The sequence below is a fragment of the Peromyscus maniculatus genome, chromosome 9 (assembly GCF_049852395.1).
Source record: "Peromyscus maniculatus bairdii isolate BWxNUB_F1_BW_parent chromosome 9, HU_Pman_BW_mat_3.1, whole genome shotgun sequence".
Taxonomy (NCBI): domain Eukaryota; kingdom Metazoa; phylum Chordata; class Mammalia; order Rodentia; family Cricetidae; genus Peromyscus; species Peromyscus maniculatus.
The window spans coordinates 44,943,979-44,950,101 of NC_134860.1; the positions used below are offsets into that span (position 1 = coordinate 44,943,979).

The 6,123-nt window shown below is 45.5% G+C and overlaps 1 pseudogene; it reads right to left on the minus strand.

Annotated features, from left to right (window-relative positions):
• Nucleotides 1–1,386: 1,386 nt before the first annotated feature.
• Nucleotides 1,387–5,760, minus strand: LOC102918095 (large ribosomal subunit protein eL13 pseudogene; annotated as a pseudogene).
• Nucleotides 5,761–6,123: the final 363 nt, after the last annotated feature.

Here is a 6,123-nt window from a genome sequence, read left to right on the forward strand (position 1 = left end):
CTTTCTTTCTTTCTTTCTTTCTTTCTTTCTTTCTTTCTTTCTTTCTTTCTTTCTTTCTTTCTTTCCTTCCTTCCTTCCTTCCTTCCTTCCTTCCTTCCTTCCTTCCTTCTTTCTTTCTTTTTCTCTTTCTTTGTCGGCTTATTTCACTTAACAGAATATTCCTAAGTTTCATCCTTGTCCCAGATGGTAAGATTTCATTATTTTCCAGAGGCAGATACTATTCCACTGTATAGAGAGAGAGACCTCATGTTCTTTATGTAGCCAGTTTTTAAAAATGGCTTTTGACAGGTTTGATGGTTCACACCTTTAAACCCAGTACTCAGGAGGCAGGGGTAGGTGGATCTCTGGAAGTTCTAGACCAGTGTGGGCTACATAACCAGTTCCAGGAGAGCCAAGGAAAAATAGTGAGACTCTGTCTCCAAAATGACAAATGGCTTATTATTATTATCTAGTTAATTTGGTAAAATACCTTAACAACAGAGTCCAACGTTTACTGTCATGTTAGGACAATCTCAGACATACCAGAACTCTGAATTTGTACTAGGTGTAGACAGACACCTTACTCTTTGCATTTAAGACACATTCTCTTACTCTGTATTTATAAAAAAAAATCTAAGATAAAGAGAACACCATAAGTGATTTGACCTTTGAAAAACTATGTAGCTTTCTAGTTTTGAAAAAGGGTAGTTTTTATTGTTGTTTTGTATGTGTGCCTGTGTGTGTGTGTGTGTGTGTGTGTGTGTGTGTGTGTGTGTGTGTGAGTGCAGGTGCTAGTGAACATCAACCCCCTGGAGATGGAGTTACAGGGAGTTGTTAGCTATGTGTTATGTGTGCTGTAAATGCTAGGAACTGAACTCTGGTCTTTTGGAAGAAAAGTAAGTTTTGGTTTTTCTTTTTTTGGGGGGGGTCTGATATTTTGTTTGTGTTTTGACAAATAAAGCTTTCCTGGAGAGCAGAGGGTAGAGCTAGCCACTAGTGAACCATATAGGCCAGGCAGTGGTGGCTCACACCTTTAATCCCAGCACTTGGGAGGCTCACACCTTTGATCCCAGCACTTGGGAGGCTCACACCTTTAATCCCAGCACAACTGGGAGGTAGAGACATGAATATAAGGCAGGTGGAGACAGGATCTCAGCCCCTCTTTTTGGTCTGAGGATTCAGAGAGGTAAGAAGTAACTGTGGCTGCTCCTTTGCTTCTTTTATCTTTCAGCTTTACCCCAATATCTGAGTCCTGGTTTTTATTGATTAATTAGGATCACGCTTTAGGGTTGTTGTTATTTTGTTTTTCATTTACTGAAAATGTATTACTCCAACAGCGCATTACTGTTTCTTTTCAACATCTTGTTCTGCAGCTTCCCCGCTTCCTTCACCCATTTTGCTCAGATGCTAAGGAGCTAGGCAAGAAAACTGGCGAAGGCCTTTAAAGTGCATCTCTCCCTCTGTGATGAATCTGGTTTTCTCCTTTTTGTAAGGCATTCCAGATGGGCATCACAGGTCCTCTTAGCTGTGTGGTCTTTTTGAATTCTTCAGCAGAACTGCCTCTGTTCTTGGAGCAGAAGGCCTCCTGGGAAAAAGAACGAGCTTGGAGCAGTATTCTTTCAGGCACTGCGCACTGGCCTGTAGTGACTCTGTGGATTTGTTTCATCTCCTTGGGTCTACAGAAATGCCAACGGTGAGGGCCACTTTCTTATGGATACCAGCCACCCTGAGTTTTTCCAGGCTGAAGCCTCTGCCAGCTCAGACCTTGGGGGTGGTATCTCACTTTAGGGCACCTCACTACAAGCCTGAAGGGGCAGGACGCAGGGCAGGGGGCCATGCAAAGCGCTTCCTCCTGCCAGACCTTCTGTCGGCTGACCGTGCACACCGGCTGGTTGAACCTAGTGTTCTCTCGATCCTGCCAGTCCCTGAGGAAGTGGAGCTTCTTCAGAGCAAGCCATTCCGGCTAGGCGCCCACCGTGGCTGTCTCCTGTCAGGAAGCAGGAATTTTTAACCACTGATCTATCCCTCCAGCTCCCTTACAGATATCGTGGGCTTTGCGGAGCTGGGGATCAAACCCAGGGACTTGCAAATGCTAGGCAAGGGCGATGACCACTTAGCCACATGCCAGCCTCACCTTTCTAAGCAGACTCATCTGTAAAATGGGAATGATGATATTTTAATGGCTGCTTGGATTGAGGAAGTAGCTCAGTTGCTAGAATGCTTGCCTCGCATGCATAGAGCCCTGAATTTGACCCCCAGCCCTGTATAAACCAGATGTGGTGACACACACCTGTAATCCCAACATTCCGTTGGTAGAGACAGGAGGGTCAGACTTTCAAGATCATCTGTGATATTACATAGTGATTTTGAAGATAGCCTGGGCTACATGAGACTCTGTCTAATATATATGTATACACACACACACACACACACACACACACACACACACACACACACACATTAATGGCCCCAGTGCCTCTCACTTGCTAAGCAGTCAGCAAATACTACTAATAAATAAGGAACGTATTTGGTTTTGTGGTGTTACAGACCCATTGCTGGGAATGCATTCTGTCACCAAACTACATCCTCAGCCCTGTCATGCTCGTTTTCAACAAGATTAATTACTAGTCAAAACAAGTGAAAAAGAAAGTATTGGACTTACACTAACAGCTATCAGATTATCTTATATTATTAGCCAACGTGAAGGGGCAGCCTGAAGCAACACACTGAACACGATCAATAAAAAACATTATCGGCTGACCCAGAAGTGCCAACCTCGCCTTTTGTCAGGAACCGCCAGCGTCTTCTCTTCGGAAGAGCTCCAGACGGGCGACAAGTCGCCTCTGCCTGCCCACTCACTCAGTGCCTCTGGGCAAGGCCTGAACTTCTCAGCCACCAGACCAGTCACAAGCTCTGTCAGACAAGACACAGACAGGTCACTCAAAGAGCAGGACATCTGTTACTCTAGTCCTTACATGTCTAAATACTATTTCGAACATGATTTTGTAGTAACTCTACATTTAAAAGTGGCTGTAAATTGATTTTTCACTTGATTTTAGACAAAAGGCAGAGAAGCAAGTTTTAAGATTTCTTTTATTTACCCGTCTTAGATGATTTCATCCATATATATGATACATTTTTACCCTCATCCTCCTTCCTCAGCTCTCTCCCATTCCTGTGAAACCCCTTCCCTTTCCCAGCAAGGCCTCCTCTCTCTTCTCATGTCCGTTTCTTTTCTTCTGGCCTGCAGAGTTGGTTGGTTGGGTTTTGTACGTGTGTGTGTGTGTGTGTGTGTGTGTGTGTGTGTGTGTGTGTGTGTCTTAAGATTCACTTTATGTGTATGAGTGGTTTTGCTTACATGTAATCGGGGGACTGAGGAAGCCAGAAAGGGGTGTCAGGTCCCCTGCAGCTGGAGTTACAAATGATTATGAGCCACCACGTGGGTGTGGGAGCTGAACCAGGGTCCTCTGTAAGAGCAGCTGGTGCTCTTAACTGCTGAGTCATCTCTTCAGCTCTGTCCTGCTGTTTAACTTGGGTGGGGAAGGTTATTTGCTGGAACATGGGAACTTAGGCTAGTCCACTGAAGAAAATGACTCCCTCTCCCCCACAGCTATTCACCACCAAAAGGCTCCACCAGGAAGGGTGAGGCTCGTGAACCCTTTATATGGTGGTTTGAATAGGAACAGCTCCCATAGACTCATGTGTTTGAATGCTTGGCCCATAGGCAGTGGCACTATTAGGAGGTGTGGTCTTGTTGGAGTAGGTGTGGCCTTGTTGCAAGAAGTGGGTCCCTGGGGGCAGGCTTTGAGGTCTCAGAAGCTCAACCCTACCTAGTGGCTCTCAGTCTCCTGCTGCCTTCACATCAAGATGTAGAACTCTCAGCTCCTTCTCCAGCACCATGTCTGCCTGCAAGCTGCCATGATAATGGACTAACCCTCTGAAACTGTAAGCCATTCCCAGTTGAATGTTTTCCTTTATAAGAGTTGCCGTGGTCATGGCGTCTCTTCACAGCAATAGCAACCCTGACTAAGACACTTTCTCTACCCTTGATGAGACCCCTCTTTGGCAGGCAACCACAGCTGCTGTTAGTTCATGTCCAACAGACAGCATCTCACAGCACTCCTCCCCATCCTTCAGCTCTTGCATTCTTTCTGCCCCCTTCTCCGTAATGTTCTCTGAGTCTTGGAGGGGATGAACTGAATGTCTTCTTCAAGGCTGAGCACTCGACAGTCACTTCTTCCAGCATTTCGACCAGTTAGTGGTGGCCCACAGAGACTTCCCAGTGAGACCTGACTCAGGGTCAGAGAATCTGAGCTTGCTTTACCCAGCAGGGCTGCATAATGGGATGGTTTTGCCAGGGGCGTGGTTACAAAGTGTTTGGAAGGGTCTACACTTGGCTCTACAGTGTGCTTTCATCTAGCAGGGGGAGGTCTTTTGCCTCTCCCCTTGGCATATTATAAAAAGCCCTTTTGAATAAAGCTTTGGGCAGCTGGGTGTTGACCCAGGGCCCTCCTGAAGCTATCCTGCATCTGTCTTTCCTATTGTCTCCTTCTATCTTTCTAATATTTTCTCATTCCTCTCTCCTCCACCCAAGAACCCTTCGATAGGTGGGAGCAGATCGGAGCTGGACTCCCACGGACTCCCACACTCTGGATTAACTGTTGCCCTCTGCAAAGAGAAGCATCTCTCACCAAAGCCGGGGCTAACACTAACTGCCTGATTGTTGGCCCTCACTCTCCTGGACTTGATCAGCCATTGCCTGGTCCTCTGCTATGGGCAGTCCATTCTTCCCTCTGAGTCTTCCTTTGCATCATCAGATTTTTCTGTTTTTCAAAGATGGTAAAATGCTCAATGCAGAAAGGGAAGAAGAACTAACATTTAAATTTGTATCTTCAGATTGAAAAAAAACTTGAAAAAAAAAGATTTCCACACCCTGGTAATGGCATGCGGATCCCGTAAACATTAATGCTTGCTTCATCTGTTTCTCTCTCTTAAGTCAATTGGTGCTGTGCATGAACTCAATGTGTTTTCTTTTACTATTGACTTTTATTCATTGTTTTGTGTGTACAGGTGTGTAAATATGTATGTGTGTGTAGGTGTGGGGGCTGTTGTGTGTGTTTGTGTGTAGGTGTGGATGATTGTTAAGGCATGTGTGTATTGTGTGTAGGTATGTGTCTGTGTGTAGGTGAGTGTGGGGTATGTGTGTAGATTGTGTGCGAATATGTGTATGTAGGTGTATATGTGTATATGTGTGTGTGTGTAGGTATGTGTGTGTGTATGTGTGAATGTCTGTGTAGGGGTGTGTGTAGGTATGTGGCTGTGTAGGTGTGTGCATATGTGTCTGTAGGTGTATATTTGTATGTGTGTGTATGTGTGTATGTGTATGTGTGAATGTCTGTGTGTAGGGGTGTGTGGGGGTATAGGTATGTGCATATGTAGGTGTATATGTGTATATGTGGGAGGTGGGGGTGGTGTGGATGTATGTAAGTATGCAGCTATGATGCATATGTGGAGAATTTTGTAGAACAGGTTCCCTCCTTCCACCTTTATATCGGCCCCAGGGTCAAACTCAGGTCTCCAGGCTTGCATGGAAAGCAAAGTTTGTACCTACTGAGCCGACTCACCAGCCCTCAGTGTGTTTTCTTCTCACGTGAACTGAGACACTCTCTGATCTGCCAGTTTTCTCGAACTACACCTCTGACAGACTTTTAAATATGTACTCGTGGATAGTTAGAATACAGACTCACGTACCTTGGTATAGGCGTGTTCACTATTACTCATATTGCACACATAGGGCTAAGCATCAATGTGAACAATGAGCTAGCTTGTAACGGAAAGCCACAGTTCCATTCCTGACTCTGCTCTTCTAAAGCACCAACTCTTGTTTGTTTTTTAAATATATTTATGTGTCTGTGTGTCTTCTTGTGTGTGTATTCATGTGTGTTTGAGTGTCCTTGGAGACCGGAAGAGGGTGTTAGATCTCCTGATACCTGAGTTCCAAGTGGATGGCCACCACATCAGGGTTGAGAACGGAACCCAGGGCCTCTGCAGGAGCAGCCAGTGTTGAACCATCATTCCGGCCCCATAAGGCACCAGCTTTGAACTCGTCCTTCTTGTTTGAGCTTTCAGTGTTGACCAGACGTC